Raw genomic sequence first — 13,285 nt, forward strand, 5'->3', positions numbered from 1 at the left:
ATGCAGATTAAAGTGGGACCGTGGCCAGGGAAGTGCCGTTCTGTGGAGGAAGCAGCACATCAAATCAAATTCTTAAAAATGAAAACAGAAAGGCTGGGACTCTCACACTTCAGCTGCGGTCTTTCTCTTTTAGGAGGTTTGATCCTCTTTTTCTCCTTCATATTTTTTAAACAGCTTTATTAAGATATAATTCATATTCTCTATCCACTCATTTAAGTGTGCCATTCAGAAATATTTGGTATATTACATTATTGGGGGTTTTAATTTTGGTAAAATATGTCCCATAAAATTTGCCATTTTAACCATTTTCAGTATAATTTTTATATTCAGTGGCATTAATTACTTTCATAATGTTATATGCAACCATCACTTTTACATCCAAAAGTTTTTTATCACCCCAAACAGAAACTATTCCCCATCTGGGATATTTTCTTTCCTCTGTCAATAGACAATTGACATTTCTTTGGGCAATATTTCTACTTGAATATTTTTGTGATTCATTTAATTTGGGGTTTTTTTTTGGGGGGGGTTGTTTTCTTTTATATTTCTTTCAACTTTTATCTCTTTAAAATGTTAAGAATAAGAATGATCCTAATTTGGATGCAAGTGCAGCAGGTATGCAATTGGAGTATGGGGTAGCAGGAGAACTGGTGAAATTCCTATTAATACATGGGAGACTAGGCAAATGAAAATCTTACTAAGCAAAACACAGACAGAATTTCACTCAGGAACTTCAGCTTTGACCTGGTTTTCAATCTCCTGAGGTACATTAGGGTTTATTCTATTAAATTGTGTTTTATTGATTATGCTATTACCATTGTTCCAATTTCTTTCCCTTTGCCCTCTGCCCAGCATCCCCCACTCCCTCAGGCAGTCCCCACCCCATTGTCCCTGTCCATGGATCACACATATATGTTCTTTGGCTACTATATTTCCTATACTGTACTTCACATTCCCATGACTATCTTGTAACTACCAATTTGTACTTCTTTTTTTTTTCTTTTTTTTAAATATTTTATTGATTATGCTGTTACAGTTGTCCCATTTCCCCCCTTCTCTTCCCTCCTCCCGTACCCCCCTCCCACCCACATTTCCCCCCTTTAGTTCATGTCCATATGTCATACTTATGAGTTCTTTAGTTTCTACATTTCCCGTATTATTCTTGCCTTCCCCCTATCTATTTTCAACCTACATTCTATACTACTTATTCTCTATACCTTTTCTCCCTCTCTCCTCCTCCCACCCCCCTGCTGCTAACCCTCCATGTGCCCTCCATTTCTGTGGTCCTGTTCCTGTTCTAATTGTTAACTTAGTTTCTTTTGGTTTTGCTTTAGGTGTGGTTGTTAATATTTGTGAGTTTGCTGTCCTTTTACTATACATGTCTTTTCTTTATCTTCTTTTCTTAGATAAGTCCCTTTAGCATTTCATAAAATAAGGGCTTGGTGATGATGAACTCCTTTAACTTGACCTTATCTGAGAAGCACTTTATCTGCCCTTCCATTCTAAATGAAAGCTTTGCTGGATAGAGCAATCTGGGTTGTAGGTCCTTGTCTTTCATGACTTGGAATATTTCTTTCCAGCCCCTTCTTGCCTGTAAGGTCTCTTTGGAGAAATCAGCTGACAGTCTGATGGGAACTCCTTTGTAGGTGACTGTCCCCTTACCTCTTGCTGCTTCTAGGATTCTCTCCTTCGTTTTTACCTTGGCTAATGTAATTATGATGTGCCTTGATGTGTTTCTTCTTGGGTCCAACTTCTTTGGGGCTCTCTGAGCTTCTTGGATTTCTTGGAAGACTGTTCCCTTTGCCAGGTTGGGGAAGTTCTCCTTTATTATTTGTTCAAATATGTGCTCAATCTGTTGCTTTTCCCCTTCCGATTCTGGTACCCCTATAATTCGGATATTGGAACGTTTAAAGGTGTCTTGGATGCTCTTAATCTTTTCCTCAATTTTTTGAATTCTTATTTCATCATGCTTTCCTGCTTGGTTGATTCTATCTTCCTTCTGGTCCACTGTATTGTTTTGAGACTCATATTCCTTCCTTTCGCTATTGGCTCTCCTCCGCGTATCTTCCTGCATCTCTTTTATGGTGACCTGCATCCTTTCATCTAATTTGCGCCCAAAGTCAACCAATTCCGTGAGCTTTCTGATCACCAGTGTTTTGAACTGTGCATCTGATAGATTGGCTATTTCTTGGTCGCTCAAAAGGATGAGTCCTGGGGGACTGATCTGCTCTGTTGAAAACATATTTTCCCCCTGTCTGTCCTTTTTTTTTTTTTTTCAGCCTGGTCACTCTTGTTACAGTGGGGGGCGGAGCCTTAGGTGTTCACCGGGGCTGGGCACCCCAATCGCTAGATTGTGATGTTATATGTGGGGGCGGGGTGGGAGCGGGGCAGGAGAAAACAAAGGCGATAGTTCCGTTCTCCTGGACTCAGACCCTTGTCTGGGCTTCCGGGCTGTGAGTTCTGCCCTGGTCCACAATCGCTGCCCCTCTGGGTCTGCCCGCCGCAGCTTGCGTACTCAGGGATCACCGCTGCGTTCTTGCGCCCCAGATGGCTGTCGCCCGATTTCACGCCAAACTTTTCCCGACCTCCGCGTGCCGCCAACCCGAGCCAGCCCCGCGCCCGCCTGGCTCGTTGTCTACCAGTCCCTCCTACCAGTCCGGATGAACGCGTCTACTTCAACTTCTTGGCTGCCCGACTTCCATTCAGATAAATCCTCTGCCAGATCTGGGTGTTATTCTGATTGTAAATTATTGTTGTAAATTATTGTTTTTCTAATCTTGGTTGTACGAGGAGATACGGTGCGTCCACCTATTCCTCCATCTTGCCGGAAGTCCACAATTTGTACTTCTTAACCCCTTCACCTTTTTCGACAAACCCCCTCATGCCCTCCCATCTGGCAACCATCAAAATGTTCTCATATCTATGATTCTGTTTCTGTTCTGTTTATTTATCTTGTTTTTTAGATTCAATTGTTGGTAAATAAGTATTAGTTACCATTTTATTGTTAATATTTTTTTATTTTCTTCTTCAAAAAGACCTTTTAAAATTTCATATGATGCTGGTTTGGTGGTGATGAACTCCTTTAGTTTTTTTCTTGTCTGAGAAGCTCCTTTTCTGTCCTTTGATTCCAAATGATAGCTTTGCTCTGTAGAGTAATCTTGGCTGTAGGTCCCTGCTTTCATCACTTTGAATATTTCTTGCCAATCTTTTCTAGCCTGCAAAGTTTCTTTTGAGAAATTGGCTGACAGTCTTATGAGGGCTCCCTTGTAGGTAAATAGTGCCTTTTCTCTTGCTGCTTTTAAGATTATCTCTTAACCTTTGACATCTTAATTATGATGTGTCTTGGGGTGGGCCTCTTTGCTTTCATCTTGTTTGTGAGTCTCTGTGCTTCCTGGACTTGTACGTCTATTTTCCTCAACAAGTTAAGGTTTTCTTTCATTATTTTTTTCCATTAGGTTTCCAGTTTCTTGCCCTTTGTCTTCTCCTCTGACACCCCCATGATGTGAATGTTGGTATGCTTGAAGTTGTCCAAGAGGCTTCTTATACTATCCTTATTTTTTGGATTATTTTTTCTTCTTGCTGTTCTGATTGGTTGTAGTTTGCTTCCTTATATTCCAAATTGCTAATTTGACTCTCAGCTTTTTCCACTGTACTGGTGAATCCCTGTAAATTGTTCTTCATTTCAGTTAGTGTATCTTTCATTTCTAACTGGTCCTTTTCTTTTTAATGGTTTCTGCATACTTTTTTTATACTGTTGAAGTTCTTTCTGAGTTCATCTGCTCTTCCCTAAGTTTGTTGAGCATTCTTATAACCAGTGTTTTGAACTCTGCATCTAGTTGCTTGCTTGTCTCCATTTTGTTTAGTTCTTTTTATTGAGTGTTGATGTGTCCTTTCATTTGGACCATGTTTCTTTGTCTCCTATTTTGGCAGCCACCCTGTGTTTGTTTCTAATGAATTAGGTAGAGCTGCTATGTCTCCCAAGCTTGGTAGAGTGGCCTAATGTAGTAGGTGTCATGTAGGGCCCAGTAGCCCAGCCTCCCCTATTACCCAAGCTGGGTACTTGAGTTGTGCCCACTGTGTGGGCTGTGTACACACTCCTATTATAGTTAAGCCTTGATTGCTCTTGGCACATCCAAGGTCAGCCACAGCCTCTGCTCTGTCCAGGATCACACAGCATAAGCTATAAAGCAGTCTGCAGGTGGCTGCTACTTATGCGGACTTAGAGGTGCCCAGACAAGGCCAAGCTGTGAACCAAGGCCAGCTGCTGCTAATGCTGACCCTGGGGCAACTTAGAGGATTAGGGCTTGCTGAAGCCAGATGCTGCTTGTTTAAGAAATTTTAGGAAAATCTGAAGTATGGGCCAAGACAAGCCATTCATATGGAAAAGCCACTGGAAACAGGTTGGGTGGGCCTGAGGGTTATGTGTGGCGGGGCCTCAGAGAATCTGCAGTGTGAGCCAGGTTGATGGAGTCTCTGATATGAAGCCTGCCTACCAGCTCTGTGGCTTTGTGTGGGGAGGACTCAGACAAGGAACAGTGCCCTCTGCCAGCACTTCTGTCTGGGAGAAAGCTGCCCCCAGCTGTTGCCCTGATGCCAGCCAATTCAATTTCTGCCTGCTGTCTCTGCTGCCTTTCAATCTGCTGCCCCTGCGCTGGAGTTCTTAGTGAGTGAGTCTGAGTAAGTATGTGCGTTGGTCTTTCAAGAACTTCCAGGGATTCCAGCAGTCTTCCAAAGCCTCAGTCCCGCTGTTTTTTACATCCAAAAGTTATGGAGACTTCTTTTCTTGGCACTGGAGTTCTCAGCTGGGGACCTGTTGTGGGACTGGGACCCTTCACTCCTGAGATATCTCTGCTTGTTTTTACCCACCACGCGTGTGGATGGGACTAGCCTGTTCTGCATCTCTGCCCCTCCTACCTGTCAGTATGCAGTTCATTAATTCTGTAATTGTTGGACTTTCATTCAGTTCCATTTCTGATGGTTCTAAATGATGATTGTTGTATAGTTTAGTTGTAATTTTGATGAGGTTGTGTGAGGAGGTGAGCTGTGTTTACCTATGTCACCATCTTGACCAGAAGTATTGTTTTAGAGTTTAATCCATATTTTTTTTTATGTCTCTCAAATATGGTCAGAGAAGTTTAAACGCATAATGGAGATATCACTCCATTATAAGAAAGTGCAATTCAGGAACACAGCTTTCAAACAATCTCACTTTCCCCCACCCCAGAACTTAAGATCCTCCCTGAGTTTAGCTTTAAATCCTCTGGGTAGATCTCAGGTAAATAAATGGTGCTGGCCTTTGTAAAGCAACTAGTTGCCAGAGTGGATCTCATCTAAGTAGTCTGAGCTGGGCAGGAATAGGGAAGGCACCAAGGGCAGTCCTATCCATCCTATAGCCTCTTCATGGTTAATGGCATGAACCCAATCCATTGCAGGATGGGAGCAAGAGAGTCACGTTGTCCATAAGCAGCATTTAACGAATAGACAAAGTAACTAGGGCTCAGAACTCTTCCATTATCTTCAATCTTTTCTAGTCTTTTGACTGACTAGTGAAGTACAAGTTTAACAAGGAATATAATCAACCCAGATATCCACTAATGTTTTGGTATTAATTTATAATTAATAAACATTTTTTACATAAGTAAATTACATGGTTTCAGGAGAAGAAGCAAATAGAGAAAAACACTGTTTCCCTTCACTTATGACATGGGACGCAGTGATTAAATATTGTGCCATGGTCTTTGTTAGAACTACAGATGCTTCAGAGCAGTTCCCAGCCTGGTTCCTGCTGAGGACTCAGTATCTGTTCTGACAGCTTTGTGCTGAGCACCAAGATTAGAGCTGAAGTCCCTAAAAATGACTCAGTTCAAGGAAATTGTTAGCACTTTCAGTACATGAAATAGTATTTTAACCTTATGAAAAAATGTGAGTAATCACATTCCTAATAAATAAAAGGATTCAAAGTTAAGCAAGGTAAACTATACTTTTTTTTGGCCTGTGATAATCCTTTTGGAGTTTCTGAGAAAAGTCACAGATTTGATTTTCTTAATTCAGGAACATACCAATAAGCATTTGTTTTGTAACACTAATGTAGGAAAGAGGCAATGCAAATCATTTCAATATTACAGATTTGGGATTTGGAGTGTGATTATGTTTATTTTAAAGGTAGGGTATATGTAGGAGAAAAAATTCTAGTGGGAATTCAAAGCAAGAAAATTTTTTTAAATTATGATAATAGCAGTTTCTGTTACAGTTTATAGTAAGTGATTAAAAGATATCTTTAGACGCTGATTCATGAAGTGTATGAAACTGACCATCATGCTATTCCATTGCATAAATATATATAAGAAGACTTTGCCACATTATAGGAGGAAAATACAATCATTTAATAAAAGATGTGAAAAAGTAGGTAGAAATACTAAAACAAATTAGAAAGACACTCAAGAACCATCAGGGGCATTATATCATAAAGGGTGGTTTCCTCTTTCTAAATGTCATCTCTGTCCTCAAGGTTCATCCATGTGGTCACATATTGCATAATTTTCTTCAAGCTGAATAGCATTCCATTGCATTTATACAGCACATTTCCTTCAGGCACTCATCTGTTGATGGGCAGTTGGGTTGTTGTGAATAATGCTGCAATAAATATGGAAGTGCAGATATTATTCTAGCTCCTGATTTTAATTCTTTTAAATAAATACAAAAGTGATATAGCCGAATCATATGGTAGTTCTATTTTTAATATTTTTGAGGAACCTCCATAATGTTTTCCATAGCAGCTGCACTATTTTGCATTTGGACCAACAGTGTACAAGTGTTCCAGTTCCTTCACTTCCTTGCCAACACTTGAGGTATTTGGGGGTTTTTGATAATAGCCATCCTGACAGATGTGAGGTGCTATCTTGTGGTTTCTAGTTGCATTTTCCTGATGACTGCTGACAATGAGCATTTTATATATACCTGTTGCCTTTCATATGTCTTCTTTGGAAAAATGTCAATTCCAGTCCTTAGGCCATTTTTTAAATTGGGTGATTAGGGCTTTTGCTATTGAGAGGTAGCAGTTCCTTATATGTTGGAGATGGACTTCTTATCAGATACATGGTTTGCAAATATTTTTTCTCATTCCATTCCATAGGCAACCTTTTCGCTCTATCGGCAAGTACAGCAAGTCAGTGACAGAAAGGCAAATCCTACATGACTCCACAGTTCTGTGAGATATCTAAAACAGTCAAATTCCTAGAATCAAATAGGGAATGGTGGTTGCTGGGGGCTGAGGGAAGGAAAAAATGGAGAGTTATTCATCAATGGGCATAAGCAAGATGAGTAAACTCTAGAGATTGGCTGTATAAACTCTGTACCCTTAGGCAACAACACTATTACTATTGTACACTTAAGAAAATTTTATTAAGTGTTCTTACCACAATAAAAAAAGTTTTCACTTGCTAATGGGGCTGCTTGACCACTCTTCTTGGCTACAACTGCTGGCATTGCATGCAGAAGGACCCTCTTGCTCCTAAAGCCTGTGAAAAATGTATTTCCTGGGTAAGTATGAGAGAAACTAAAGATTATAACTTTTTGGTTACAAAATATTCATGCATGTGTAATTTTCCACAGCCCTTATGATTAACAGGTCATGGAAAAATAATGAAATGTGTACAGTAAATATCACCTTTTGTTAGCTACCTACTCTCTGTCCAGCCTCCCAAATCGCCCTACAGTCAGTTTGAAATGTGTTCTATAGACTACTGCCAAAACAGAAATAAGCTCTTCATAGGTCTTCAAGGGTTTTTCAAGACTCCTTGGGTAACTAGGAAACTGAATTACATACACAATTTACAAATTATGAAATCTGTTTGGAAACATAGTGATATGGCATCTGATTTATTCAATAATTGTTATCCATTTGGATTTTTAAAAGCAAAACATTTGTAATTAAATCTATAAAAGATCAAGAAAAATTATGCTCTAATTAACCTAATGGGATAAAGATGATTTTTTTTCAGTTCAACAAATATTTATTGGGCATCAGTTTTGTTCCAGCCATTGTGCTAGGAGCTTAGGATGCCAAAACAAATAAGACGTAGTCCTCACTCCTCATAGGCTCACAGTCTACTGTGGGTTCCTCACCTGGGGTTCTGCAGATGTCATTAGAGGTTCTGTGAGAAGTTACCAGGGGTTCCAGAAAAGCTTGAGAAACATTTTTAAAATAATTTGAATTTCCTTCTCCATGCAATGCCAGCACTTGCAAGTGAAGAATAGTGACCAAGCAGCTCTGTTCGCAAATTACTTTCCATCCTTTGCCAGAAAGAAAGTCTACATTCCACAACTCAGACCTTATCTTGAAGAATGGCAAGAAGCCATGATTTTTTGACTCAGTTCTTTGGGTTGTCTTGAGAAATCAGCTTGTGGCTCCATATGGGAAGGTCTTGACTCATGTATAATTAGTTTGTAACAATGTGAAAATGGGGTGTTGCTCAGTTATAAAGATGATAACTTGGACATTAACAATTAATCAGATATTTATTGCTTACCTTTAGAGTTCAATTAGTCTTATTGCCTTGGCTCACTAAGATTAGAAATTACATGTTATCTACATTTGAGTGTTACAATGAAGATGTTATTTCAAGTGTACTTAATACAGACATGATGAATTAACCATGAAATGACAAATACACACTTCTTTGACACTGAGATTGGAATGGCCCCTGAAATAGAGGTGCTATTAGAGTATTCAGTCACACTAAATTATTCATGGAGAGTAAGGGCCTCTGACCTCCAGAGCAGGTTGAGTTTGGACATAAGCAGCAGGAAATGAGAATCTCTCCCCTCTTACCCAACCCCTGCCCCATGCTGGCATCTGCACTTGTATATCAGGTGTTTGGGGGTGTTTGGGGGTATTCAATAATGGGGCAAGTCCCATTTCTGGGTGCTGATCCTGGTCAGAACTTTAGTAAAGAATCAAAGTGATTGACCTGTTCTTCTGACCTCATAGAAGTAGTTTTCATATGCATACCTTCCACCCTGTAGCTGAAAATACCAAATTATTTTTTCCTCACACAATTAATTGCCACCTGTATCCTCCTCATTAAGAGTGGAAATATGGCTTATGTATTCAACACAGATTTTTATCATTTTTAAAATACCAGTTCTGTTCCTTCCTTTAGAGAAGTGAAGAGCAGTTGATATTTTCTGCCTTCTAGAATTTTCACTAACAAAGTAAATATATTTCCAGCATAGATGAGGTACAAAGATACTCAACTGTAAATGTTCTCAGTGCAATTTGTATTTGTGTCAAAGATGGGGGAAAGTTTTTTCCGTAGTGGGTGAATTATTTTTTTATATTATGTAAGCAATATATTCCAAGTTTCAAAGATTTGACAAGTTTTATAGAATCTCTATGCCAGGTAGGAGTGGGTGTCAGTCACTGGTTTGAGGCTGAGTGGACAAACACAACATTTTTCAGCAAATTTGCAATTGGAGAATGCTTTGCAAGGTGAAGCAGGGTGACGGTAAGCGCATTCATTCCCATCTTTACAGGCAGGCTGGTACTTGCAACACTCCAAAAGCTTTTCTGGTTCCTCTGCCACGCTCAGTTCACTCACCGCATTTGCGTCATCGAGCTGACTGCTCATCAACTGCAGCTGCCGTGGGTGGAGGAAACCGCTGAGTCCCCTTGTCTGAAGCTGCAGTTTGGTTTACAGGTTTCATTCCTTAAAAGCACATGTCCTCTTGATCTGACATACATCCTGAGGGGCTGGGAACACCATCCAGCATCATATAAATTTGAGATTTCTAGGATTTTCTGGTGGTATAAGATCTCACATCTGCATAAGGTGTCCTGAAAGTACCCAAAGGGTATCTGCAGTCTTCATCCCCAACTCTTAGTTTGATGCCACTACTGTTTCCTCAGACAGCTTTGTGTTCTTCAGAATAAATGATCTGTCTTCATGTACCATGGATTCCATGTCATAGTAATCTTAACTGATCTGCAGTTTCTGCCATTACTGGGTGGATCTGCAGCCAGGATAACAGTTGTCTCTGTTGAGTTCCTAGACTAGTTTTATGTTACATACCTCCTTTTGTTTCCTCTTCTTTAATTGGAGGACTTATTCTGGAGGTCTTTTTTTGCCCCTGGACCATATCTGCCAGCAATTCTTCTTGAGATGATTGAGTTCTGGGTCCAACTGGAAGTATCTGTTTCTGTTATTAGAACGAAAGAAGGAATTGAACATACCTTAATGACAATAAATAAATTGGAGGGGGGGGATTGCAATACAAATATTTAAGTCAAGGAATAAAGGAAATAAGCACTTTAAAATACTTAACAAATTTGAAACACAGAAGATTTACTAAAAAGTTGGAAATAATACGAGATTAATGTCTATTTTACTTAAAGGTGATTTTACTAAGAAACAGAATTGTTCACTAAACGATTTCTCTGAAAAGCTTTCTTGCTTTCTTTCTTTCTTTTGCAAACACCACACATTTTCTAAAATTCCATGGGATTTAGCATTCCATGATTTTGTGTAAGAAAACACTGATGCTGCTTCATTGCTACAGAGAAAGTAGCTTATATTTTTTATGAACAAAACACATACTACTATAATACTTGGTTTCTTGGTACTGTACTTGAAATTATATGCTCCTATCTCATCCGACCATAAAAGTCAATAGGCAAAGTTCAGTGGATTTTACATTTTGCTCAAATACAATCTTTGGAATAGAAGTTTGTCCATTTAGAATTATGTTTCCCTCATTTTCCACCATTTAAACTATTTTACCAGTTTTGTTCCTCTTAGAGAACAACCATTCTTCACAAGATTTAGATTGTAATAAATAACACTGTGACCACACATTAGAAACTGTAAAGATGACAAGCCTTTTAGTTTCAGTGACTTGTATGTCTGTTTGCATCCATACCTTCTCCTAAGCATGGGTGAATACAGACCTTCAGAGTAGAAAAATGCCAGTTGGAAATATAAATTTCACATATTTCTCCAGATTGATTCTGGTTGTCATGTGGTATAATCTGTACAACCCAAGGCCCTGTGTGGCTTTTGGAATAAACAGTAGTTGCTTTCAGTTTTAGGACTAAACCGTGTAATGTGAAGTGGAGAAAGGAAATGTTCACCCTTTGCTTGCTTCAAGAAAAAGTAAAAATTAAGCTCAGCGTGTCATCATGTGCTTACAAGTGACTTATGAGAGCCTTCTTTATAAATAGATCTTGAGAGTGCCAAGTATCCAATGAAAAAGGAAATCATTAACATGTTATATCATTTTTAATTTTCATTATAGAAAAAACAGAGAGACCACTGATTCCCCTTAGACAATAACTGACCCTTCAAGGACTATAAGAGAATAATAGAAAATGGCCTGAACTTGTTTGTTATCAAATTTGTTATCAAATAGATAGACTTTACTTTTTTCCTTTTTAATGAATTTTGAGGTGACACTGGTTAATAAAATTATACAGGTTTAGGTGCACAATTCCACAACATATCTGCACACTGTGCTGTGTGTTCACTATCACAAGTCAAGTCTCCTTCTATCACCATTTATCCCCCCATACCCACTTTCACCTCCTGACACTCCTCATAATCACCATACTGTTGTCTGTGTGCATGAGTTTTTCCTCTCTCTTTTTTCTTTTTTGCTCAATCCATCACTCCCCCATCCATCCCCCACCACCAAGAGCTGTCAGTCTGCTCTCTATGAGTCTGTCTTTATTTTGCTTGTTAGTTTAGTTTCTTTATTAGATTCCACATATGAGTGAAATCATACGGTATTTGTTCTATGATTAGCTCATTTCACTTAGCAAAATGCTCTCTAGGTTCATCCGTGCTGTCACAAGGGGTAAAATTTCTTTCTTTTTAATGGTTGTGAAGTATTCCATTATGTAAATGTACCACAGCTATTGTAATCACTCATCCGCTGATGGACAGTTGGGCAGCTTCCTATTCTTGGCTATTGTAAAGAATGCTGCCATGAACATATGAGCACGTAATTCTTTGAAATTAGTGTTTCTGGTTCCTTGATGTGTTCAGGAAGTATCCAGCCCTGTACTATGAAAAATAAAGATTTTTGCTGAAGGATATACAAGATACAAGAAACATTGTACATAGGTAAATTACACCTTAGTCCCCTTCAAAGTAGGCATGTTGGGACCTCACACAGTTCTCCCAATTGCCATCAGCTGCCCTGATGTATTTTCCTAAAGCTCATCAATGGTCTGAAATCTCTTCCCTTTCAAAGGTGATTTTAGTTTTGGGAAAAGCAGAAGTCAAAGGGTGCCAAACCTGGGCTGTAGTGAGGCTGAGTCACCTGGATGATTTGACGTTTTGCCCAAAAATTCTGCTAGAGACATGATGCACAAATGGGTGCATTGTAATGATGAAGCTGCCAATTACCAGTTGCCCATAGCTGTGGCTTCCTGAATCATTGGAATAGTTTCCTTGGAGGAATGTTCAAGCTTAACACCAAATTTGATGCACATTCGTTGCTCCACTTGCTCAGTCATTTTTTAATGCAATGACCACACAATACACACACTCACTCAATGGTGTCTACTTCCCCCTCTGGCTAGTACCTGAAGTCGTGATTGTTCATGTATGCACATTCCAGTCCACTCTCTTTGGCTGCTAGGTTACATAGATGTCACGCAAACCTTTCTTCTTATATTAACAACGGCTGGACTTTTTCTGGACAGACCTTGTATATTCCCAGAAGTGGGGTCACTGAGTCATAAGGCATTTCCATTATTATTATTTGAGGTAATTCCATATTGCTTTCTGCAGTGGCTGCACCAATTTGCATTCCCACCATCAGTGCACAAGTGTTCTGTTTTCTCCACATCTTCACCAACACTTGTTAATTTATCAATGATAGCCATTCTGACAGGTGTGAGGTGATATCTCATTGTGATTTTAATTTGCATCTCTTTGATGATTAGTGATGTTGAGTATCTTTTCATACGTCTATTGGCCATCTGTATGTCCTCTCTGGAGAAGTGTCTATTCAGGTCCTTTGCCTATTTTTAGTTGGATTGTTTGGCTTTATGTTGTTGAGTTTTATAAGTTCTTTAAAATGTTTAGATATTAACTCCTTATCAGATGTATCATTAGCAAATATGTTCTTCCATTCAGTGTGCAGTCTTTTCATTTTGTTGATGCTTTCCTTTGCTGTGTAAAAACTTTTTAGTTTGATATAGTCCCATTTTTTATTTTGTATTTTCTTCCCCTTTCCTGAGAAGATATACCAGAAAAAACACTACAGCAAGATATGTTCAAGA

This window comes from Phyllostomus discolor, chromosome 3 (genome assembly GCF_004126475.2).
Source record: "Phyllostomus discolor isolate MPI-MPIP mPhyDis1 chromosome 3, mPhyDis1.pri.v3, whole genome shotgun sequence".
Lineage (NCBI taxonomy): Eukaryota > Metazoa > Chordata > Mammalia > Chiroptera > Phyllostomidae > Phyllostomus > Phyllostomus discolor.